This window comes from Podarcis tiliguerta (assembly GCF_965153285.1).
Source record: "Podarcis tiliguerta genome assembly, chromosome: 12".
Taxonomy (NCBI): domain Eukaryota; kingdom Metazoa; phylum Chordata; class Lepidosauria; order Squamata; family Lacertidae; genus Podarcis; species Podarcis tiliguerta.
The window spans coordinates 43,323,590-43,350,174 of NC_139545.1; the positions used below are offsets into that span (position 1 = coordinate 43,323,590).

A 26,585-nucleotide genomic window follows, 5' to 3' on the forward strand; every position below is an offset into this window, starting at 1 on the left:
TTCTTATTGGACTTCCATCAGCACCTCTGATAAATCTCCGTCTTATTCAGTTCTTACGCATTTCCTAACTTAATATTGCCTTTATGTTTTTACCATATCCCATCTCCTTCTTCATTTTTGCAATATTTCTAATATTATTCCTCACAGAGCTTCTTGCAAACCTACAAACGTCATCTGGTCATCGCAAATACTTTTCAAAAAATCCGTAAATTTACTCCAGTCCTTGGTAAACTTCTGGTCCTGCCGGTTTCGGATCCTTCCCGTTAGTTTATCAAGTTCCGCATAGTCCATTAATTTAATCCTCCATTCTTCCATCGTTGTTAATGCTTCTTGCTTCTGAGTTTTCAGCGTTCAGGAGCCTATTTGTTTGTCAACTAAGCCATTCGAGAACCAAGGTTCCACTGTATTTAAAAACATAATAAAACATTAAACTTTTTTTTAAAAAAACCTTCCTGATACAGGATTGCCCTCAGACATCTCAGGAGTTGAATAACTCCATACTCTCAAATGTATCCAATCAAAATAGGGACATAGCAGGACATTCCGAGATCAAATAAAAACCAAGACAGCTTCTTTAAATCAGGGATAACTCTGGAAAATAGGGACACTTGGAGGGTCTGGTAATTCATCAGGCAGAGTTGCTGCCCACTCAGCCTATGTATGCATTGCAACAGCATGCATCCCTTGGGCATTTTTTGCTATAGCATCTACCATGGTTTGTCCTTGAGTTTGACTACTGATGTCCATGTCTTGGAAACTTTGAGGCTGGATTGCTGCAACATGCTCTATGTGGGCCTGCCTTGGGGCCTGGTGCAGAATGTGGAGGCTACACTGCTGTTGGGGACGCACAGCCACCAATATGGGACACCAATTTTAACACCAACGTTTGTACTAGCGGCCCACCTACTACTGAGTCAGGTCCTTGTATTAATTTTCAAAGCCTTGAATTTTCAAAGCAGGGTACCTTAGGGTACAAGCCTGAACCCTTATATCCTAGCTTGATCAGCAATATCATCTGCAATAGCATCACTCAGTGTCCCCTGAGCTGGTGAGGCTCATTTGACATCAACGCGAAAGAATAACTGACCTTTATTGACCCATTACTCTTCCCAAAGAGATTCAGTAGGCACCTTCTGTATTAAATTTCAAATGTTCGCTGAAAACTTTTCTTTGCCACCACCCTTTAATAAAATTATGTTCCATACTAGTTAGCTGGTGATCTGTTTTAATTTCTCCATAGGTTTTTTTTATGGGGGAAGGGGCACTGTAATTGTTGTAAACTACTTTGATTTTTATTCTATTTAATGAAGTTGTGTTATAGACATATTTTTAAAATAAATAAATAAGTGGAAGGGACTGTAATTCAGAGCTAGGTAACCTACATGGAACATGCCCCAACCATTTAAATATTGTCTGCAGTTTGGCAGATGGAAGCAAAAAAAAAATTAAAAAATTCTCACCTGGTGCCTCTTTGCACAAAAAGTATGTACACAAAGGCTGAGAAAAGTCTCTCCCCCCCCCTCCATTTCATTGCCCCATTGGTGGACTTCAAAATCAGGGCTGATTTGGAATTATTTTTTGAAGGGAATCAAAATTTGGGATGGCGGCGGATAAAATCACCAGTGCCCTCATACTGCCTGTGGAAGTTATTCCTGGCATCTCCACGCCTCACTCACCAAGTTTCATGTTACATCATGATGTGGCAATGCTCTGGTGGGGAATTGTGGGGGGAAAGGGTGAGCACAGATCTGTCTCTCCCCCTTCTCCCCAAAGCCCTTGTCAGAACAGCACCATGTCATCATATAATGACAAACTGGAGGAAGAGGATGTTGCAACCACCATAAAGAGGTTGAAGAATAGGGTGAGAGCAGAGGCGCATCTTGTCCCCAAATTTCACATCCTGTTCCTCAAATTTGCTGGGGGGAAGTCCCCTTTTACCCCGCTTCCCAGAATTCAATCCAATGGTTCTGTACAGAAAATGCTGAGCATCAATGCACAGATGTGTACCTAGTTTATATAAGCAGCCACCCACTTACTAACATTCATATATTATCCCTGTTTGCCTGACAAAATGTACTGAATTTATAGGGCAAGGGGGAAGGTAATCTTCCTGTTAAGAGGAATCTGGAAATTTCACTCATTCAGTGCCTCTTCCTATATAACATGCATTTCTCTTTACACATATTTTCATTATGGCCAATTGGCAGATCTATACAAGATTAATCTTACACGTCTTGGAAAGCAACATTAATGTCATGGAATTTTGGCAGTTCTTTCAGTTGACCTGTTTTCTTGCTTCTGGCTTGATGAGGTATTACAACATCATTCCATAGTATGAAATGTGGATAATGTTTTCACTGGAGAGACAACCACTTTTCTAGAAGAGTGAATATGTTCCCAGCTCAGTGGGTGGAGCACATGCTTTCCATCTGAAAGGTCTCCAGCATCTCAATCTCCATCATCTCCTGGTACATTTGAGAAAGACTCCTATATTAGATATCCCAGAGGGCCACTGCAAGTCAGTACAAAGTCAGAACTAAGCTAAATGGCCTTATTCAGTATGAGGACGCTTTGTCCTACATTCCTAAGTACCCCCTGGGCTCACATTTCTTTTACATCTAGAACTGAGCCCCACAATTGCAAAGCACAATCTGTACAGAGAAGATAGAAGATCAAGCACTATGTTTTCCAGCAGGGATGATTATACCTATGACCTTCTAGAAGTTGTTGGACCACAGCTAATCATTTGTCATGCTGGCTGATGGGACCCAACAACACATAGCTGTCAAGTGTCCCTTATTTGAAGGGACAGTCCCTTATTCCAGCGCCATGTCCCGCTGCTGTCCCTTATTGATAGATGTCCCTTAAATGTCCCTTAAATGATGTCCCTTAAATTTCAAAGGAAGCAGCTCCTCTCCCTCCCTCCCTGTTGGCCAGGGAGGAGGGAGGCTCCAACTGTGTTGCTTGGCTGTGTTGCTCACCCAATAAGAAGTGTAAGAATGACTGGGGGGTGGAGCTTGCATGCTTTGTGTGTGGCTAGTTAATGCAAGCTGAGGGGTTTTTTGAATGCTGGACGTCATTTTGTTGCATGTGCTGCTGCAAACTTTGCAGTGCAAAGCCAGGCGGGGGAGCCATCTTAAGTTGAGGCTGCATAGGCCTTGTGGTGCATGTGATTCAGATTCTATTCAGTTGAACCTCTGGTTACAAAGTTGGTTGAACAGTGTTCTCGAAGCTACCTGCATGAGTTTGACCACACTGCAGGAGGACAGGAAGACTGGAGTGCCTGGAACAGGTGAGGCTGCAGGTCCCTTATTTTGGCTGCTGGTCCCTTATTTTCAAGGCTGCTGGTCCCTTATTTTCAAATCTGTAAGTTGACAGCTATGCAACAACAACGGGAAAGGTTGAGTTTCCCGTCGTTGGTGCAGGGTGCAGTTTATAAAATGAGACCATCTTGGCCCGAGACCCACAGTCAGTGCTGGATTTATGTATAAACTAAACAAGCTATAGCTTAGGGCCCCACTCTCTTGTCCCCCCATATACTTCCTAATTGTAATTCACTATTAATATACTTCTACTTAATTGTATTTCAGTTCAACAATTACTTTGATAAAATACATATTTTGTTATGTGCAAATGGCTTCAGATACCTGTTAGGTCCATAAATTATCATATAGCATATATTCAACACAAAAAAGTGACAATTTGTTGTCAACAAAGGACAGCTAGACATATAAAGGGCCACATTACCTTCAGTAGCTTATGGTCTCATCAAACCTAAATCTGACCCTGCCCACAGTATATTGTAAGGGGAGGGCTGTTCTGAGCACAGCATTTCACCATGCCCTTAAAGGTCTCATCTATGGGCCACTCAGTTTCTTTCAGCTTCTGACACCCTAGATTCAAGAGAACAAATTTCCTTAAGAGACAGAAGCTCAGTGCATTAAGTATACACCCATGATGTTATTCCAGAAGGCAGCAATACAGACATAAGGATGTACATTTTGGTTTCTCTACATTTCTCATTTTATCAGTCTTAAGTTCAGCACTCCACATTTCCACATTAGTTTGCATTAAAAAAAAAGCCCTCATGAATATTTATCAGTATCTTAATGCAAACTCTGAATATACACATTTTTGTATGCATTTTCTCTAATAAATGCAATTTTGCAAAGCTAGCGTGTGCATTTTAATGCACACTTTACCTTAGTATATGTATGTTGTACACATTACCTGGCTGTAGAACTGCAATACAAATTTTTTGAGATCTGCAATTTTGGAAGTGTGGCTGCATTTCAGGTCATGTGTTGTTTCAGAAAGTACACCTGAAATGAGAAATTGATCAAATTCCTTTCCAATACATATACAGAAACAACATACAGTGCAAAACATTGACTTCTGCTGTTGGCATGTATTGAATGACTATAATTGTATGTATTTTGCTACAAATATGACCCCCCCAAGGATACACACACACTATGTTTGGTTAAAATACAAAACAAAACAAAGCAAAACACAGACCCCCCCCCCAGCCCAAAGTTTATAGCATCCATTGTTATGCTGTCCCTCGAAAATGAACAGCAAAAATAGTTTTAAGAAATGCCCTGTGGTTCAGAATGTTATCAAGGAAATGCATCCACCATGGAAACTTTAATTAGGTCATATCTTGCCTTAGAAGATACATAGAAGTGGGTGGTTATGCACTGGACCCCTTCCAAAACTGGATATCTAAATGCCAATTCACAGCACTCTCACAATTGTCAAAAAGTTGAGATACTTTTATACGTTCCCCTAAGATTTGAGGGACCATGTTTCCAAAGCCCCATCATCAGCTCCTACCAAAGTCCTCAAAAGGAGCAAAACCTCCCTGCTTCACTTGTAAGCCAGAATTCAAAGCTCTCCATCCCACTGTTGATTAAACATGCCCCACTTAAATCACGGCTATTTTTAAAACACTGCAGTATGATTTAAAGAGCATCCTAGGAACTGCAGCCACTCAGAATAATGTACTCCCTCAGTCTCAGTATGGCTATGAAGGGGTCATGTCTCTAACATCAGGAAGGCCACAGATTTCCCACCCTTGCAATAGAATCAAGGATGAGGGACCTTGCGGCCCTCCAGATGTTCTTAGACTACAATTCCCCTCAGTCCCAATCTGTGTGGCACGTGGCCAGAGATGATGGGAGCTGTAGTCCAGCAACATCACAGGTTCCCCACTCTTGTGCCAGAGGAACAGGCATTGTTCATAGAAATTCTCACACGAAAGCTCATACCAATAACAAACTTAGTTGGTCTCTAAGGTGCTACTGGAAGGATTTTGTTTGTTTGTTTTGACTATGGCAGACCAACACGGCTACCTACCTGTAATTAGTGCTTATGTGTGTCCTGAAAGGTTCATCTCTCAATACACATTATGAAAGCCAGAGTGCATAAACACCACTTAGCAAGCCTCCACATACCTATGAGCTATATACTTAAACCACATTAAGCTCTTGGCTGCCAGACAAATCAACTGTTGAAATATAGAGAGAAAAGCCTTTTCCATTAATTCCGTCTTCTTCAGTGCTTTGAGGAGTGATAAATAAATTCCATAGCAGATGGCACTTGCTGATAAGAAACCTGCTTCACACTAAAATGGATTCAATACTGCCCTTCCAGGTAAGGTCAGCAATGATGGCTCTTACATTCTGCTAAGCAGCTCTGGGAAGCTTTGTTGCAGTTTCAAGCCAGGCAGTATCCCGAGCCTTCACCTCTCGCACACATATGCTGGGAAGAACTTGCTTCGCTTGAGCTCTTTTAATAGCTCTCCCTAAATATGAAATATCTGACCACTGGGGACTTTCCTGGCAAGGCGAACAAATTAGGCGGCTGTTACAAGTCAAGGATTGCTCCTGCCGGTTTTCTCCATCTGCCTGATGCCGCCAGGTTCTTTACAAGCATCAGGAGATGGAATTAAACAGATGGCGAGGAATGTGCTTGGCCCTTGCACTCCGGAGAGGAAGGTGAGAGGCAGCCAGTTCATCTCCCATCTCCCTTTCCCCTCATTATTTCACATTAGAAAATGCAAATGTCATCACTGCAAAAGGCAACTATCATTAAAATACAAAATCAGCAGGGGAAGAAAGGGAAACTTTCCCTAAAGTTTCAGTGACATGGAAACCACAGTTGGCTGCCCTAGACTATTTTTCATAGTTGCTGGGTTGATTTTCTTTTCTTTTCTTTTTTTTTAAAGTAACACTTGGCACAACTCATAACAATCCGGCTGAACTGGTTTCTTGTTTTCTGCAAAGATCAGTGGAAGCTGTCAGTCAGAATTCATAGGAAGGCCATGTGGAAACGGTATATTTAAAAGCTTAGAGAGTGCATTGCACTCGGCACCATGGAACACAGGGAGATGCCTTCTACTGAGTCAGGTCAATGGTCCACCTAGTTCAGTATTGTCTGCACTGACAGGCAGTGGTCCTCCAGGGGTTCAACCCCACCTGGAGATGCCAAAGATTGAACCAGGGGCTTGAAGGCTTGCTCTCTACAACTGGACTATTTATTTTATTTGTATTGGATTTCTTACCTGCCTTTACCAAAGGCAATTGCAAAACGAATAAAACAGTTACAACCAAAAAACGAGAAAAGTGTACAAACGATGAAAAGCTGTTCACTATAAAAGCAACAAAAAACAATTGCCATTTTTAGCAATGGCTATTCAGGGACGTGGGTGGCGCTGTGGGTTAAACCACAGAGCCTAGGACTTGCTGATCAGAAGGTTGGCTGTTCAAATCCCCACGATGGGGTGAGCTCCCGTTGTTCGGTCCCTGCTCCTTCCAACCTAGCAGTTCGAAAGCACGTCAAAGTGCAAGTAGATAAATAGGTACCGCTCCGGCAGAAAGGTAAACGCCGTTTCCGTGTGCTGCTCTGGTTCGCCAGAAGCGGCTTAGTCATGCTGGCTACATGATTCGGAAGCTGTACGCCGGCTCCCTTGGCCAATAAAGCAAGATGAGCACTGCAACCCCAGAGTCGGCCACGACTGGACCTAATGGTCAGGAGTCCCTTTACCTTTATTCAGAAGCAGAGCATAGACATTGTAGCTAACACTTAAAAAAAAGAAAGAAAGCGCAAAACACAATGCAGTAGAAAATGAAACTGCTACTTTACAATGTTACAGACATCCTTAAAGTTAGGCAACAGAAAGAATCAAAGTCTTAGCTGCTTGTCAAAAAGTGCGCTATAATGCATTTAGGTTGAGTTCCACCAGCAGGGCGCTCCACTGCCTTTAGGGTGCAAAGAAAAGCCTGGGTGCTTCATTCCTGAACTTCAAATGATGGGGCAGGGGTGCCAACTTGAAATATGGGGGGGGCAGGTAAGCAGCACCCCACATAATCGATCACAAGACGCAGTGCACACACCATTTGAATGGCACTTTGTGGGGGGTGGCCCCCTCAAACACTTTATTGGGGAATGCCAAAGGGAACTTGGTCCCTAGGAGTTTGTTTCTATGTGATGGAGGAACACAGAACCACAGCTGGTTAGTGTGGTATTAGTAGTATAAGCACAAGAGCCAATGGGTGCTGTGGAAGGAGGCTGTTTTGCAAGTTACATTTAGTTAACTTTAGTTACATTTTACCTCTACCTCCTGACATGCATGTCTTGATTCTCTGTTAACATTACATGGTGTCAGCCGTGAGACTACCTATGTCCCCTCTAGTTTTTTTACAGGCTTACAAAGCAGAAAGTGGCGACACAGGTTAACATTCAAAGAATTCTAGAAGTCCCAATTCCTGTATCCACAGTGTTTTATCACTGCTACAAGGAACAGACAAAGGAGAGGCCTGGGAACCGAGAGAGCCCACTGGAAGGTCAATCTGCAGCAGCTACAGACAGCATATGCATATCGCTCCAGAAAAGGAGAAGAGAGGGAAAACAGCATGGTGTCCTGGTTCCCTGTTAATCCTATGCTCAGAGTAGATGATTTCAAGGGTCTGGCGGATTCGTTTGTGTACATGCAATTCTGTCCCTGGATTATCACAAAGAACTTAAACCATCTTGGCTTCAGCAACAACCGTTTTTCCTTCAGCATTCTTCCATTTGCATAACAAACGACCAAGAGTGAACTCTGTTGCTCACTCCAGCAGCATAGAAGAAAGCACTCTGGGCCTCTTTTATCAGTTGGCAACACCCGTTGTTGGTTCTTTTTGCTCTCTTCTTTCCACATGGCCATCACTTCAGAGCCGGTTGAGGAGAATGCCCCTCAAACCACTATGTGCACTGCTCCAAGGAAATGCTGGTTGAGCTTCTTTTCAGATTATCTGGAATGAACCATAAAGCACCAGGGCCATCATCATTTCACTTCTGCATAAATTGCCCAGGTCTGGAACAGTAGAAGGAAGGCACCTTCTACTGAGTCAGACTACTGGTCCACCTAGTTCAGTATTGTCGACACTAACTGACCGCAGCTCTCCAAGGTTTCAGTCAGGGGATGCTCCCAGGCCTAACTAGAGATTCCAATGATTGAATCTGGGACCTTCAGCATGAAAAACAGGTGCTCTGCCCAAAGAGTCAGCTTTGCCTGTAAGGGGGTAACCATGACGACCGTGTAAACCTGGGTCTTTTGGGCCTAGGGTGCTTCCAAGTGATCCCCACAAGAGAAAGACTTTCAGAATAACATTCTGAAGCATCGAGTGCAGGCCCAGACAGAGGTTGGGGGGCCATATGGGCCACTTGGCCCAGGCCTCCGGTTCCAAAGGGGGCCTCAGTCAGCATATTTATCTATATTTTCCATTTTGTCTTTATATGCAGATACAGTTCAAGCCTTGAAATAAAATTATTTGTCAGCATAACTTTTGTGAAAATTATTTATATACAGTGGTGCCCCGCAAGATGAAATTAATTCGTTCTGCGAGTTTTTTTGTTCTACGAGTTTTTTCATCTTGCGAAGCACCAATGTGTATCGACGGTTTCCCATAGGAATGCATTGGCTGTTTTTTAAAAAAAGGCGCAAGACGTTTCGTCTTGCGAAGCAAGCCCATAGGGAAATCCGTCTTGCGAAGCAACTCAGAAAACGGAAAAATCTTTCGTCTTGCGAGTTTTTCGTCTTCCGAGGCATTCGTCTTGCGGGGCACCACTGTACTTACTTATTTATAAGACTTCAGTTATCCCCAGGGTAAAAAAAGGGGGGGGCACATTATCTACCTGGCCCGGGCCTCTGCCTGGCTCTGCAAGGCCTTGATGGAGTGACAAATTCCAAATTAATAGTCAACTTCTTTGGCATTCTGCTAAAGGCATTTGCTGGGGTTCTGGACCTCTGGAGGCAGCCCAAGATGTGGTATTCTGAGGCCAGGCCTGGGAAGGTGTTACTATTTTGTGGGTTTTCATTATGCTGCATACTGCTGAGGCATTTCTCCACCAGGATCCTGCCTTTTAAGACCAGTTGAAATTTCACACAGATATTCATCAGGAAGAAGGAACTGAACTAGGGCTTCAGAAGCTTTTCCAGCAGTCTCCCCTGTGGCGGCTGCAACAAGGAAGTCAGTACTGATGTCCACTATAAACAACATTTAAGAATTGCAATGAGAGGAGATCAGTATGCCCTTCCACAATAAACACCATTGTGTGTCCCGAGTGGGAGAACTATAAGGTAATGGATTGGCAGGTGTGGGCAGAAAGGACATCAGAAGAGCCTGCAGGATCAGGCCAATGGCCCATCTAGTCCAGTATTCTGTTCTCACAGTGGCCACCCCCTGGGAAACTTGTAATCTGAATTTGAGCCTTGTTTTCTTCCAGCAACTGGTTTTTGAGAAGCACGACTGCCTCCAACTGTGGATGCTGAGCATCACGATCATGCCTAGTATGTCTCAATAGCCCTCTCTGCCATGAGTGGGAATCATTTGTCTTCCGGCTCTCTAAACCTGGCACTTGAACTACTCAGAACATCCACAGAAAGCATGGCAGAATCATTATAGACAACACTGAGATAGATGGACCAGTCCTCTGGCTTAATATAAGTGTTGTTGCTCAGCAGGGCTGCTTTTCTGAGCAACAGTCTCCAAGCAACTCAGGTGAACTCAAATGTGAACAGATTTATTTAAAGCTGCATAGACAGGAAGCCCTGCTTACTCCTTGGGCTACAGGCCCGCAATGCCTTCTTCCCCTCACTCACCTGCAAAGGACATTCCCATTTATTTATTTAATTTTATACACTGCTTGATTGTAAAAGACACCCACCCACCCAAAGCAGTTTATAAAATGATAACATTATAAAATAAAGGAAAAAAATTACAACTCTTCAAGTACTTTTCCTTGACCCAGGAACTGATTATATACACACTTCCTATGTTTGTTCCTATGTTTCTTCTGCTCTGTTCAGTTTTCCAAGGAATGTGCTTTATGTAACTCTCCAGGGTCAGCTTTAGTAGTGAACAGTAATGTCTCTCTCCCCTTGCCCCCACCAAACTTTTAACTAGTTCCCTGTTAGCCCTTAATGCCTCACTGTCATGTTTCCTCCACTAAAGCTTGTTAAATTTAAATCGTACCATGATATCCATTAATGAATGTTTTCTTGTATAGTCCCATCTGTTTCTTCTGACTAAATTGATGGAAATAAGATTCTTCCCTTGCATAGTCTAGGACTGGCTTTGGGAGAGAGGGTGTTTTTTCCCCCTCATACTGACTTTTACAGATAATTTGTTTTTGTTCTGCTTTCGTTACTTTTAAAAATCCAAGAACAGCCTGGTCAGACCGTGGACAAATGGAGTAGAAGTTTCTTCACTCTCACCTGTCTAGTAGTTCAAAATGGGAAAGACAGCAATATAAGAAACTTGGTGGATTCCACACCTTGTGAATTGGGCCTGAGCATAGTGATGGACTCAGCGTGGACTAACACATTAAGTCTTAAATCCCAGACTGAAGAAGGACTACAGGTCAGTAGAAGTGCTGACTGAGGTTTCAAAGTCCATCCTTCTCTGAACAAGGTTGCATGTCCACCTAATGGCCAAGTTCACTGTTAGGGAGTTCCTTTGGACTTAGCACTGCTCCTAGGTTCATAGGAGTCCTTTTGCTCAACTTTGGCTGAGCATTTCCTGTAGGAAGCAGATTTGACCAAAATTAGACATGCCATGTAGACCACATTCTACATGGGTCTGACCTTGAAAAGTGTTTTGAAGCTACAGCTACAGCAAAATGCTGTTGCCATAATAATTTCTAGGGTCTGCTTTTCTGGCTATCGGTCTTGTTTAAATTGCACAAGCCTCCGATTTGTTCCTGGGTCCAATTTAATGTGCTGGATTATTACTTACAAATCCCTTGGCTTTGGACCAAGGCATTTGAAAGACTCACATTCTCCTGCATGAACTTGTCCATTAACTGAAAACATCTTTGGAGATCCTGCTCTGTGATCCGCCACCACGAGAAATGCAATTGGTGGGGATGTGGGGCAGGGTCTTCTCAGGAGCATCACCCTGGTTGTGGAACACTCCCCACCCAGGGAAAGTGAGAATAACCTCTTCTCTGTTGTTCTTATGGGAGTCACCGGACCCAGCTTCCTCCTTGGAATAGTCTGAAAAGTTTGCTTATGTTCACGTACTCCTGCGAGTGATTTTAACCAGCCACTGTTTGCCTTATATTGCTGAATTCTTACTGCCTTTATGTGTGTACGTTTTCACACACACACACATTTGGAACACCTGCTCCAAGTGATTTGCATGCATTTTATTGCCAAACCAGCCCTTATATGTAGTTGTTGAGAAATCATTTCAGAAAGGAATTAGCAAATCATGAATTCCTCAAGCATCCCTGCCTTAGCTGGGGGGGTCTCTGGTTGCAGCCCCATATCTGGTGTTGGATACAGTGAAGATGTGGGCAACACCTCACTGCTATGAGACCATAGCAGTACAAAAGGAAATGGTTGCATGCCACCCGCCCCTGCATTAGCGGAGTTCCTAAACCTATCAATTAAATGCAAAGTGCATTTAATAATCTATGCTGTGCACAGACCAAAAACAGGGTCAAGATCCTGCTTATGCACTAATGTTGTTTTAAGCATGATCCTGCCATCATTTCCCAGGGAGCACCATGCCCTGCAGTTCTGCCCAGCACGTCATAAATTATCCCCCTTGACTTGCCCATTAGTGAGCTGAAACACCTCTTATTTACTGATGTGATTAACTGCTCCAGAAGCAAGGAGCAATTCCACCATGTCAGTCTCCCCCTCTCTCTCCCCCGAGACAGCTGTAATGGCTGTGTACACCTGTGGAGCCAGAGCCACCAGCCGTGAACTAATATTGTTCATCACTAATGAGCCATAAAATTGCGGCAGTTTAATGCAGCTTCTGTGGCTGGTAGGTAGAGGGAAGAGGACTGCCGTGAAACTAGAGAGGCTAGCCGAGTGCCTCCGACACACATTTTAATTTGAATTTAACAGGGCAGTTCCCGCTGAATTACAATTTGATTGATAGAAAGCTAGCTCGTGGATGTTAATAAGCATGCTAATCAGTTATGAGTGCCGTAAATTAATTCAGAGTTTGCTGTGGCTGGTTAAAATGTGGAAACAATAAAAATGGAAACTCACTCTGCTTCCTAGAAAATAATATGTGAGCACCGTTCCGTCACGTCAGCTGTTCTGCGCAATGTTCTGTCACGTTAACTGACGTGGCAATGGTAAATTAGTGTGTCGTGCATTCAGGGAAGCAAATGGTCTCCTAATTGTTATTTCCAGAAGTAGGATAATTTGAATTTAATTCGTCTCAGATTATTCTGTTTCAGGAAAAGTACAGGAATAGGAGGTGCTTCCCAGATTGTTACTATTTTTGAGTGGGGAAAAAGGGGGGCAAGCCAGGTGCTGCAAGGTTCTGCCCTGGGCCTGTTGTTGTTCAAGATCTTTAGGCATGGTTGGATGCAGAAATTGAGGGGACGCCCATTGGATTTGCAGATGACACCCAACTGGGAGGGGTAGCTAATACCTCAGAAGACAGAGCCAGGATTCAAGATGACCTTCACAGATTGGAGAACTGGGCAAAAACTAACAAAATCGAGTCTCAGTAGGGACAAACGTGAGGTTCTACACTTAGACAGGAATAATCAGATGCACAAATATGGCATTAAGCAACTGAGAGGAGAAGTGGTGCAGGGCGCCCAGTTTTGGGGTCTAATCCAATCTCCAAAGATTTGTTGTCTACTCCCTACAAAGACCCAACTGATTTTGATGGCAGCAGCAAATAAAAGGGGGGGCACTATTAAAAGTAGACAAAGCACTGGGCTGCGTAGAGCCAAGAGCACCTCAAGGTGCTTATGGCAGTGTTGGCTATGGCCAGAGGCAAAAGTGGGCAGTTAAGTGGAAATGATTATTAAGCCTTGTATAGAAGACTACTGTCCTGCTCTCTTTTTATATGATGAGCAGATCAGAGGAGTTGAAGAATAAATATGCTTATTATAGTACTATATGTGGGAATGTTCAGGGTGGCGGGAGAGGATATATTGTTTATTAATATCCTTCCTAACTTGCACTAGCAAGTTCCTTTACTTAGCAGAATTACATGCCCCATTTACGCACAGCAGATAGCTGGTTGCAAGCTCATGTGAGCTTCTCACTATTATACAATTCAATCTGTCTCAGATTGAATTGTACGTTCCTGGTAAATTCCTTTTAATCCCTCTTAAAAGAATAAAGACGCCACAATCTTATTCAAAGTCAATAAAAGAAGTTTACTTACATCAGTTCACAGGTGGACCCCTGAAGGCAGACTTAGTTACAAATATGTACATGTGGAACTACCCCATATGGGGGAATAATCCTAGTGCTTCTGCTAGCTGAGCTAGCAGAGCAGTCCAAGCGAGAAGCTGGTCAAACGAAGAAGGAAGGCAAAGAGAGAGGTGTGCTGTGTGACTCGTCCTTCTGTTACCTGGACAGGTTAGGTTATGCCCACCTTCTATCACATGCAAAAGGAAGGTGCTCCAGCCAGGAGGAACAGGAAGTTTTGACTGGCTGGACGAAACATTCCCTCGCATGTCTTCTCTAGCATTAAAATGAATGTTGTACTTGACTGCCTCTCATGGATCACATCTCACATTATATACAACAGGTCATCTCTCCTTTAGCTTGGGCCTAACCTCCTTACAAGAATACACACATTTATCCTCATAGTTACCAACCCCCACAAACACACCTCTCTTCCAGGCAAGAAAGAGGCATTAACACAGTTCAGGGCAGAGGTGCCATCTTCCCAAGATGATTGAATGGGCTGAACACAATGTCCTGACAACATATCCCTGACATCTTGATGAGCCAGGGAGTGGAGCCGAATGTCATCTGAACATTGAGGGGGCTAACCCCCTCAACCCCTTAAAGCTATGGTTTTCCCAGTAGTGATGTATGGAAGTGAGAGCTGGACCATAAAGAAGGCTGATCGCCGAAGAATTGATGCTTTTGAATTATGGTGCTGGAGGAGACTCTTGAGAGTCCCATGGACTGCAAGAAGATCAAACCTATCCATTCTTAAGGAAATCAGTTCTGATCTGGAAGGACAGATCCTGAAGCTGAGACTCCAATACTTTGGCCACCTCATGAGAATAGAAGACTTCCTGGAAAAGACCCTGATGTTGGGAAAGATTGAGGGCACAAGGAGAAGGGGACGACAGAGGATGAGATGGTTGGATAGTGTTCTCGAAGCTACCAGCATGAGTTTGACCAAGCTGCGGGAGGCAGTGGAAGACAGGAGTGCCTGGCATGCTCTGGTCCATGGGGTCACGAAGAGTCAGACACGACTAAATGACTAAACAACAACAACAAACTCCCTCAACATAAAATGGGAGGGGGCAAAGTGCCTCAGCCCCTAGAAGCTGGTGCGTATGATTCAGGGACACATTTCAGCCAGGCAAAGACAAGGAGGATTTGGAGGAAGGCCTAGCAACGGTTCTGTGGGCGAGAGAGAGAGAGAGACTCAGAGGGACCCCAGCGAAGTTAGCGCGAGACCTTGCAGTAGCATTCACCACAGATGACTAAAATATTTTCCATTGTGGAAGCAAAGGAGCCTGACAGATCTGCTGGCCAAAGATCTGCTTTACCCTTTAGCAGAGCAGGTGTGTGCATTTGTACACAGAAGTAAATACCACAGTGCTCAGTGTTGCTTACTTCCAGATCAGCTTGTAAGAGGTGGGTTAATTTCAGTGAATTCATATATATAGGAAGAAGTTTGAATTTCCAGAAAGCAAAAACTCAGAGTGTACATGCCTGGAAGTCAGGGAGTAGTTAACCACTTTTCAATAAAAGCTGAAAGAGAGAAGTGTTCCAAACTGCTTGCAAAAAGACTGCAAGTGAGTTTCTGACTTTTCTGAAAACTTAATTCTTGATCATTCTTAACCCCCCACCCCCACCCCAAAAAGCTCACTCTCTTGGGCTGGAAAGTAGTGAGATTACATGTTTCACCTACAGCTTTCAGAAGTACTAAAAAAGAAAATCCGTGAGTTTTTTGAAATATATAAAAACAGGCTTCTACTGCCATCTGGCGGCTATCACAAAGTACATATGTTTTTTCATCATCGTTATTACGTCCATATGTTTTTTTCATCATCTTAGAAACAGAATTCTAGAGTTGGAAGGGACCATGACAGTCATCTAGTCCAATCCTCTGGATTGTTCACATTGATCTTTTTGTTATCCCAGCCTGCTCCATTTTAGAGATCCAGGTAATCCTGTAAGAGCAACACAATAAGCCAAGATCTCCACTATCCCTTATCACATCATCAAGCTGTTCCGTGTTGTTAATATAAATGGCTGGTAACTCAATCAACATGTTAAACAAAGGAGAATGAGCTGTGTTCTTGAGAACATTACATTCTTACACTACAGAGGTCCAAAGATTCGATGATGCACATGTTCTCTTGTACTAAGAACATTAGAAGAGCCTGCTAGACCAGGCCAATGGCCCATGTAGTCCAGCACTCTCTTCTTAGAGTGGTCAACCAGACATCTGAGGGAAGCCTGCAAGCAGGACCACAGGAACCCTCTGTGGTTTCCAGAAACTGGTATTCAGAGGCATGGTGCCTCTGTCAGCAGAGGAAGAACATTGTCCTCATAGCTAGTAGCTGCTGATAGTCTTGTCCTCCATGAATTTGTCTAATCCACTTTCACAGACGTCCAAGTGGATGGTTGATTCACATCTGATACCCTTTTGAATGTGTTGCTGGAGGATCATCGGATTGTTTTTGTTCTTATTTTCATTTTGTATTTTGTGTTTTTTATATTGTATTTTTTATGCTGAGATCCACAGTTGAAGGGCCGTATATAAATTGAAATAATAATAATAATATGTGGAAGCATGTTCCATAGTTTAATGGATAATATGATGCGAGTAGCACTACAGAGGAACTCACTGTTACCAAATGCTTCTTCAACAGGGTAGGCTACCCCTGTCATTAGGCAGAATGGGGAGGCCAACTCAGGTGGTCAATGTTGAGGAGTGATGGAAGTGTTGGCAATGGCAGCCTGCCACATGGACTTTCCTACTGAATCCAAAAGACATTCTCATCTTGCTGAACTGGTTCCTTGGTGACAGTGATGTTTGCATCTTACCCCAGGTCACTGGTAGAGAACTTGCTGTACTCATGCCTCCAGCTAATCCCCACGATAAATATCTATATTAATGACAGAACTCATAGGGTGACTGATTATGCCAATGCTTTGGATACTTAACCAAATTATAATGTTTATCATGGGTCGGTCACTGTTTCTCAGGCTAATACAGTATACAGTGGTACCTCGGGTTACAGATGCTTCAGGTTACAGATGCTTCAGGTTACAGACTCCACTAACCCAGAAATAGTACCTTGGGTTAAGAACTTTGCTTCATCAGGATGAGAACAGAAATCGCACAGCAGTGGCGCAGCGGCAGCGGGAGGCCCCATTAGCTAAAGTGGTGCTTCAGGTTAAGAACAGTTTCAGGTTAAGAACAGACCTCCGGAAAAAATTAAGTTCTTAACCCGAGGTACCACTGTACTGCTCCAAGTTCCTTGGAGGACAGGCGAGAGGCAAAAATGCAATTACTGATTTAATGACATTGGGAGAAATAAGCTGGTTATCAACATTCTTATGCAAAATCTCTGCAACCTTAAGCAAAGTCATCCTGGGTTTTGCCACAGTACGGTGGCTCACATATAAAGATGGATATTTTAAAGCGGATATAACCTGAGGCATCACATGACCCACCCTGCAATCCGAAGCTCCAACAGACAGTTTGCTTGTGGAAATTTTTGCTAGGAGTTGAAACCTGTTAAACCAGAGCTTGATTCAAGTAAACAATGTTGTTATTTGTCTATCTGAGGTTGTTTGTGAAATCATTCATTTGGGAGGTTCTCCTGACATTTGGGCTGCTGTAGTTACTGAGTCTGTAAACTGAGGTTTGTAACTGGAAATTTTTTTGCATGGGGAAAGGTTGGCTGAAAGTCAGTCAAGGACTGCTTTTAGTTTGTCCTTGTAAGATTTTCCAGAGTTTCCTAAACTACTACTGTTTGTAAGAAAGTTTTTAGTGACTTTTGAAATGAACACTAGGTCTGTGTGGTTTTGTCCATAAACACTTTCAGGGCAAAAAGGAGGGTTTAAGGAACAAAATTTCAGAAACACCCCACCTCTTTACATACCCTTTTTGCATGCTGTCCATCACCTGCTTCTTTCCATGACATGCAGCTGTGGTGGCATTTTCACAGCAGAATAAACTAGAAACTTATTCCCAAGATTAATCCCAACCAATCACGAATCACAAAAAACTATGGGATTCCATGTGTCAGTGTCTCTGTGTGTGTAAGAGAGAGAGAGATCATTTTACATCAGCTCTGCCCAGCAATTTTTTTCCTTCTCGTAAAAGGTAACTGATTTTGGCAGAGCAATAAATAAAGTAGACATGGTACTGTGGTGGGCAGAGAAATCTGTGTGTAGAGAGGTGCATCTGGCAGTGACCAAACAGCAAAGATGCTAGACACATCTCTATGGGGAGGAAGTTCCACAATTTAGAGGCTGCCACAGAGAAAACCCTGTCCTGGGGCACCATTCCCTGCCCATCCGATGGTGGAAGAACTACCCAGAGCGCCTCATCTACCTAAGGGATGGAGGAAGTCTTTCAGATATTGCTTAAGGGCTTTTAAACCCCTTAATGAAACCTTAGTTTCTACCTCACCAAATTCATTCCGGACCCGATCCAGGGTCGGGTGGATGGTCAGGAGAGAGGGGCTCTGCACAACTCTACAGCTGAGTTTGAAACAGCAATGAGGCATCCAGACAGATATACCAGATGGGGTGAAAGAGATGTGGGATGGGACAATGTGGGTGTCATCAGTATCTCAATGCAGAACACAGGGCCGGCTCTTCCATTAGGCAAAGTGGAGCAACTGCCTCAGGCAGTCAATGCTGTGGGGCAGTGGTGGGATCCCCTGGTCTATTCCGTCTAAGCCCCCAGGCTATTCCCTTCTGTTGGAAGGCAGTACTGTGCACACTACATAGCGCCTCAGGTGTGGTGAAGGGGGCTCTCCTACTTTTTACTGTATTTTTCCATATATAAGACGCCCCCAGTATAAGACGACCTTTATTTTTTTTAACCCGAAATTAAGAAATTAAGTTGTTTAGCTTTTGGGGGTGGGGTGGGGGAGGTCACTTCCGTCAATCATTCACCCACCTTTCTGCCACTACCAATCACTTGCCACAGCCACTGCTGATCGCACACCTCGCCGCAGCCGCCAATTGTCTGCCCGCTCACTGCCACCAACAGCCCACCCGCCCACTTGCCGCAGCCACCAATTGCCTGCCCAATCGCCACAGCCACAGCCAATTGGCAGCAGGCCGTGCCGCAGCCATCAATCATCTGCCCAATCGCCACTGCCAATCTCCTGCTTACTTCTGCCATTAATCGCACCCCCCCCCCTGCATTCACTATCCATCTATAAGACAACACCCAATTTTTGCCTATTTTTTAAAAGCAAAAAGCACTGTCTTATACACAGAAAAATACAGTATGTATGGTAATTTTTAACTGCTGGTCTAGTCAGCTTCCACACATGGGAATCTACAGAAATGGGCCTCCTCTCATCATTTGCTTCAGGCAGCAAATGTTTAGGACAGGCTCTGACCAAGAGCCACGAGATTCAAAGAGAGACACCAGCAGGAGCTCAGGAATGGAACCTCAGGGATCCCAGGAGAGAGGCTGAAGACAGAGAAGGAATGGCCTCTGTCCCAACTCAGCGGAAACATTGAACAGGGCACAAAACAGCACAGATATCTTAAGAGATGGGATGGAAAGAATGAGAGGATGGCTAATTGAACGAAAGGCAGCAGAGATGCCAAGAGGAAAAAGACAGACTTTCGGATTTGGCAGTGAGAAGATCATCTATGATATCAGCAAGGTCCCTGGAGTACAGGGAATGGAAATCAGATTGGAGGAGGTCATGAATATTATGAGGATCTTTTTTAGGAGTTCTCATGCTGGCAGAATGTCTAACCACCAGTCAGGCCTTTCTTGTGTCAAACCTGACACACAAAGGAGGGTACTCTGGTCTCCCAATGACATTTGCCAGCCTGTGACAGTGTTCTGTGAGGCCATCTAGGTGTAAGAAGAAGGATAACTACGGATGGAGCATCTTTTTCCTACGGTGAATTGGGATGGGGGCCCTTTGTGGCAGGGGAGAGGATCAAATTATGGGATGCTCATGCATCCTATTCACTGCATGATCCTTCATTGGCTCAGAAAGGCTGAGAATTGGAAATAGCATCAAAGGAATGGCAGAGAGAAAGAAAGCATAGCTATTCCGAATAGCTGTGAACGCATTTGGGAAAGGGGAAAAAAGTTACCTTTCAGATTTTGGGGGGGTTGGGGAGGGGAGTGATTCTATGTCTCCTGCAAATGCTATTTTCACACAGAAGAAAGCAAACATTCTGTGCATCCCTAAAATAAATAAAAGCCTGCATTTAGATGCACAGCAAAATGGTTTGGTGTTGCTCCTGGTGCATTGCCATCTACACAGGGATCTCTTGCTGAGAAGCCATCTGCCTTGTTATCGGCACAGAACGTACTTTCTCCTTTTCGCAAAATCTATGCATTTAATTAATAACAAACATCTGCTGCTTGCATGTACTGAGTCTCTCCTCGCTTCTCCCCAGATCCTGAACCCATCCATGTACACTCCTCAACTAGCCTCGTACAATCGCTTAAATAAAGCAACAACCGGTGTGTGGGTGGGGGAGTCTGATTCCAACAGGCTCTGACTCCCTGGGTCACTGAAAAGGAGGAAATGGGAGAGAAACAATGGGGCATGCTGCTTTGTCTCCCACATAGACAGCTGTGTGCTCACTGAATGTCAGAAGGGGAGGGGGAGGGGGGAACTAACTAGTAAAAATAGCAGCAGGAATCAAGAGGTGGTGTTGATCTCTCCATAACAAGAAGCCCCAAAACAGCTGTTGAACCCCAAGGAGGTTTGCATTCCAGAGAAGAGATATTTTAGCTGATTTTTGACAACTAATATTGGGAGTGGGAGGGATTCAGGAGGAAGAAGAAGATCAAAGTTGTCTGGCTGACAGAGGAAGAAGGAAATAGAACGCATTTCAGCGAAGAAATTTGGTCACTCACTTAATTTATCGCTCCCTTAATTGATCAAAGTGACAATATTTTGAGGATTGATTGTAGTAAGAGAAGCATATGTATAAATACATAAATAGAAATGAAGTGAAATGAAAATGGTATACTGCTTAATTGTCAGAATCTCCTAGCAATTGATATAGAACATCAAATATGCATTAAAAATTATCAATATAAGTCAGGAGTTAAAAACAAGTTCACCTAATATATATATACAAGTAAAATGAGCGCTTAAAAATATCTACCATATATTCTGGTTTGCTAAATTTTCCATGATGGTTCCTGAGATTAAAGGAGTTTTCCTAACTATATTTTGATACCATTGGGCACCATTTTGACTCAAGATGGCGGACTGAACCTTTCAAAATTGCACTGGTTTCAAAACTGTGCTGATTTTTTGGACTGGTGGAAGGGAAGTGGAGAGAGGCAGGCAAAAGAAAGATGCAGTCTGAAGAAAAAAGCTGGAATGGAGCTGCATCTGAGTGCATAAAGCTGAATTTGCATAAGTAACATGCACATATGATGTGACTCAACTGTGATTCAAAACATCTGGAGGACACCAGAGAGATGAAGGATAACTTTGGTGAAGTGAATCCTCCTGGAATTGGCATTGGTTGTTCTTGACCACATTTTGCTTCATTTGTACTCCACCTTTCCTTCAAGAAGCTAAAGGTGACATTCAAGATCCCCCCTATTTTCCTCACAGCAACCCTTTTAGGCAGATTTGGCTGCGATATGGTAACTGGATCAATGCCTCCCAATAAGCTTCAATACTGAGTGATGATTTGAACCTGGGTTTCTGCAGCCATAGCCTGCTGCATCGCAATGGTTCTTGAGCATGCAGTTGCTCAGCTTAAGCTTTTGGATATTTTATTTGTAGTCAGCTGGACGCTGTAGCTTCCTGGAGTGAATCCAAGGCTTTAGTCACACCTGTCTGTGTCAGTACTTCAGCTGCTCTTGGGGACCATGTTGCAGAACTGACAAACCTGGACACCAGACATCCTGGCTTTCGCTAACAAGAACGAGGGAGATGCTGTGTGGATAGAACAGCAGGTTAGAATGGGAGTAGTTTGTCAGTAAGCAATACTGACAGCAGATGCCTCTTTTGCCGCTGCAAAAGTAGTGCAGATAGCTGAATTCCACAGGGAACTTGTGAGAAGTTTCTCACAATCTTCATCCTTGTTCGGTGACTTGCAGTTAGCTCCCCAAATCCTGCCAAAAGTCATTCTAGTCAAGCATCTTAAACTTCTCCATCCAGAACTTCTGTTCCAAAGACCAATAATAAGCATGTTCCTGCTGAAATGTCTCCTAGAATAAAATTTAATATTTCTTCAGAGGCCAATTAGCTGAGGCATTTGAAGGGAATGCAGGAGTTTTCTTAACCCTGACAGAATTTCCCATGCAGAAGTTATGTGGAACCAAGTGTTTTGACTAAATTTCACCTGAAGCGACATTCAGAAATTCAAAATGAGTGTGGAAATTCTTCCTCAGTTGAAATAACTATGGGATTTTGAAAGAAGCTGGGGCATTCTGATTAGGCTAGAGAAAATGACCCGGGGTGTGCAGATTCCCCAGAAAAGTCCTTAAATATTGTGTGGGTATATTTGAATCATTCCAGACTTACCTCAGCCCAACAACGTCTTAAGGGCCTTAGGTTCCCCAAGCTCTGTTCTGCAGGAACCCAGAAGGGACAATTCAGAAACATTCAAAGCAGAAAATTCCTGAGTGACTGTTTTAACACATTATAACATCCACAAGCCCAAAATATGCCTTAACTTTCCTAGTTATACCAAGCATTTTCTGCTGCAGCTAGACAATTAATTTCCTCCCTATATGGATAGTTATCTTCTCTGCTTGAAAAGCAGTTCCTTAGCTTGGAGCCAAGCAACAGACTGGTGGTATTGCTTGTCTCTTGTGTTTTCATTTGTTTCTACAAAATGCCGCCACAGGAGAGGCAAAGTAAAGAGGAAGACTCGTGTTTGTTGGATGGAGAAGGCTCTTTCCTCTTTTTATGCTTTTTGGTTGCAAATCTCTCCACACGGCTCTTTTTCACCTTTCAGAGTTTGACAGGGTGATTTAACAATCAATCCCTTTCCCCAAAGGACTCCGGTAATGGTAGCTCTATGAGGGGAATAGGGGACTCCCAACCACTCTCAGCACAATTAACAGAGTTCAGTTCTCAGGGTCCTTTGTGGGAAGCCATGAGGGTTTATAATGGAATGATACTGCTTTAAATGTATAGCGCAAATGGGGCTATATTAAGCAGAAAGAGGCCATAAAGCTAGCCTGAGGAGATAACTCACTCAAAAAGAAATTGAGAAAGTGTATGGAAGGAGGGAGGCAGAATACGAAACTTATCATAAAATGCAGAAGTTGTTGAAAGGCTTCCTAAATCTGCATCTACGAGGTTGTGGGAGTGAGCTGAGCACTCTACACACACACACACACACACACACACACACACTGCCCCCCTTTGCATTTCTAGAAGCTCAATTTGTATTTCATTTTCTAGTCGGCTTCTCTGCTATGGAGCTGTATGGTCTGTTTATTTTAGATGTCCATAGATGTTTAATTGAGTAAAGCGCTTGGCAAATAGCTCAAGCTTCAAATCTCTTTTGCTGAAAGTTAAAAGATTTCTCAGACCATCCTCTGCAGACTTGAGTGCTCACATGTTTGCTCAAGGGACATTTGATGTAGGATGCTACCCAGGGATTGTAGCAGGCTTCCTGGGGCGACAATGTTAGGCACATTATCAGCAGCAGCAGCAGACAGGGATATTCCTTTCCAGTACTGCTGTGGTATAATCACAGCGCATGGTGCTATCCAAGCCATGACGATTAACTGATTTATTCATCTATTTTTCTGTATACATCAAAATGCAAATCCTTTCTATCCTAGATTCTGCTTGGGTACAACCGTACACATAGGCCACATTTACAGCACATATTTAAAGCACAGTCATACCACTTTAAGCAATCTTGGCTTCTCCCAAAGAATCCTGAGAGCTACAATTTGTTAAGGATACAGAGAATGCTTAGGAGCCCCCCCCCCCTCTTCCCTAAGTTTTCTGTGAAGAGGGATTGATGGTTTAACCACTCCAAGAACCGTAGTTCAGAAGGAAAGGGAGGGGTTTCAGAACATCTCTCAGCACACTTAACAAACTACAGCTCCCAGAATTCTTTGGGGGAAAGCCATGGCTGTTTAAAGTGGTATCATAGTGCTTTAAATGTATGGTACGAATATGGCAAAATAGGGCTTTTTCGCCTGTGATGGAGCCCTACTCGTGTATGATACCATTCCCTTCTGCATACATGCAATGTAACATTTGAAAAGCGCTGTAGGGTACATGCTCTTGGTGTGGAATCCTAGTGTTGAACCCAATCCCTGTTTCCTGTTTTCAGCTGGAAAGTGAATCACTGGTGGCGGAGAGAAGCTTGGGAACATGTGAAATGCACTTACTGAAACAACAGCATCCAAAGCTTTTCTCATGTTGAAGGGAAGGATGTGCCTATGTCCATTGCTCTGCCTCCACAGAAGGGGTGCAGGACTTCAGGGCTGGGGGTCAAATGTGGTTCTGTAGGTCTCTCCCTCCCTCAGGACTCTTCCCAAGCTACTGTATTTTTCGCTCTATAAGACGCACCAGACCACAAGATGCACCTAGTTTTGGGAGGAAGAAAACAAGAAAAAAAATATTCTGAATCTCAGAAGCCAGAACAGCAAGAGGGATCGCTGTGCAGTTAAAGCAGCAATCCCTCTTGCTGTTCTGGCTTTTGTGATAGCTGCGCAACCTGCATTCGCTCCATAAGATGGGAAAAAGTGAGTCTTATAGAGCAAAAAATATGGTATGTCTCCTCCTCAGGATACATGCCCCACCTCCCAGGAAACACCTCTAACTGGCTCTGCTCCATGTCCACATCAATTCCTCTTGCATGGCACAAACATGGCTGAAATGTGTCCTGGAATGTGATTATGGCTTTTGCTTGCCTGAATGTCCATGTGATAGTAGATACCTCTGGTTTATACGTGGCTGGAACGTAGCCCATTGCACAAAGGTAAGAACCTTTTCCATTCCTCCATCCCCTTCTTGCCTCCACTCACTACTTGCATGTGCCCCCTGGAAGGTTGTGTGGGGTGGCATGTGGCCCTTGGGATGGAAAAGTCTCTCCTGCTTAAAGCAATGCCACTTCCTGTTTTCCTGGCCAATAGTGCTCATATCACTCTATTAGCTATGAGCTGCCCATGAAAGAATGTGAGAACTGCAATGCAGGCCTTGAATTAATCTCCTGCTTCCTCCATGTCATATCCTTTTGGCAACCTCATACAGCACTGAAAAGCCAGCAGTTCCTCAATGCTGAGCCATGCTGACTCGGTCCGGTGCAGCCAGTCCATCCCTCTGTCTCCTTGGCAGTGAAAAACAGTGTCAATAACAGTGATTAGTCTCTCCTAACCTCTTATTTCATCTCCCTGCTTGGACCTGGCTCAGGTGCTACCACACAATGAACTTTTAACAGTTACCGGACATTCCCTCTGTCTTCCCAATGTGAGGAATTCCCACCCACCTAGATACTGGTTTATACACAATCCCTGAACTGGACTGGATCAAGAAAGAAGGGTGTAGATTACTATATGTGGTTCCATATTGGTTTAAATTCCTGTTCCTGGGTTTCATAGCCATACAGGTTCAACTCCTGCTATAACCAGTGGACCATAGGATTTTAGAGTTGAAGAAGAAGAAGAGTAGTTTTGGATTTGATATCTCGCTTTATCACTACCCGAAGGAGTCTCAAAGCAGCTAACATTTTCCCTTCCATTCCTCCCCCACAACAAACACTCTGTGAGGTGAGTGGGGCTGAGAGACTTTAAAGCAGTGTGACTAGCCCAAGGTCACCCAGCAGCTGCATGTGGAGGAGCAGGGAAGCGAACCTGGTTCACCAGATTATGAGTCTACCACTCTTAACCACTACACCACACTGGCTCTCCAGTTGGAAGGGACCCTGAGGACTATCTAGTCCAACTGCCTGCAATGCAGAAATATGCAGCTGTTCCATATGGGATCGGACCTGCAACCTTGGCATTATCAGAACAACACCAGAGTGGTGCATGCTCTAGTTATCTCCCACTTGGACTACTGCAACGCGCTCTAGGTGGGGCTACCTTTGAAGGTGACCCGGAAACTGCAATTAATTCAGAATGCGGCAGCTAGACTGGTGACTGGGAGTGGCCGCCGGGACCACATAACACCGGTTCTGAGAGATCTGCATTGGCTCCCAGTACGTTTCCGAGCACAATTCAAAGTGTTGGTGCTGACCTTTAAAGCCCTAAACGGCCTCGGTCCTGTATACCTGAAGGAGCGTCTCCACCCCCATCGTTCAGCCCGGACACTGAGATCCAGCGCCGAGGGCCTTCTGGCGGTTCCTCATTGCGAGAAGTAAGTTTACAGGGAACCAGGCAGAGGGCCTTCTTGGTAGTGGCGCCTGCCCTGTGGAACGCCCTCCCAGCAGATGTCAAAGCAATAAACAACTGTTTTACTTTTAAAAGACAACTGAAGGCAGCCCTTTTTAGGGAAGTTTTTAATGTTGCTGTACTGTTTTTAATATTCAGTTGGAACCCGCCCAGAGTGGCTGGGGAAACCCAGCCAGATGGGCGGGGTATAAATAATAAATTATTATTATTATTATTATATTATAATACTCTAACCAACTGAGCTATCCAAGGTTTAGTGAGGATTCTAACAATATGGTTAAGTTCACTTACCTTACTTGCCCCAGTCAATCCACTCTGTGATTATATCCTCCACCGAATACTCTGAGCTTTTTGGTGCAAAAAATACTACCAGATTCAGAAAACCCAGCTGCTTACTGTTTCCAGCCACAGCTAAACCACTTTCTTGTCACTCCCTTCCCGCGGTGGCAGCCTCCTAGCGCATCACAACCAACTCCTGGTGTATAATCATTCTTTGACTTCTCTGCTCAAGATTTGGGTGTGGTG

The 26,585-nt window shown here is 43.9% G+C and overlaps 3 long non-coding RNA genes across 3 annotated transcripts in view; 1 reads left to right on the top strand and 2 right to left on the bottom strand.

Annotated features, from left to right (window-relative positions):
• On the bottom strand, positions 1-26,390 carry LOC310661176. The gene is made up of 3 exons (XR_014503813.1): positions 26,352-26,390; positions 22,222-22,268; positions 1-401 (listed from the first exon to the last, which is right to left on the bottom strand). It is a non-coding gene; the product is annotated as an uncharacterized lncRNA (long non-coding RNA).
• The window catches only part of LOC310661177, an 860,679-nt gene that overhangs the window by 436,399 nt on the left and 397,695 nt on the right, over positions 1-26,585 (top strand). The window lies entirely within an intron of this gene.
• LOC310661171 overlaps positions 1-26,585 on the bottom strand; it is a 400,681-nt gene that overhangs the window by 127,943 nt on the left and 246,153 nt on the right. The gene's annotated exons all lie outside the window — the stretch shown is intronic.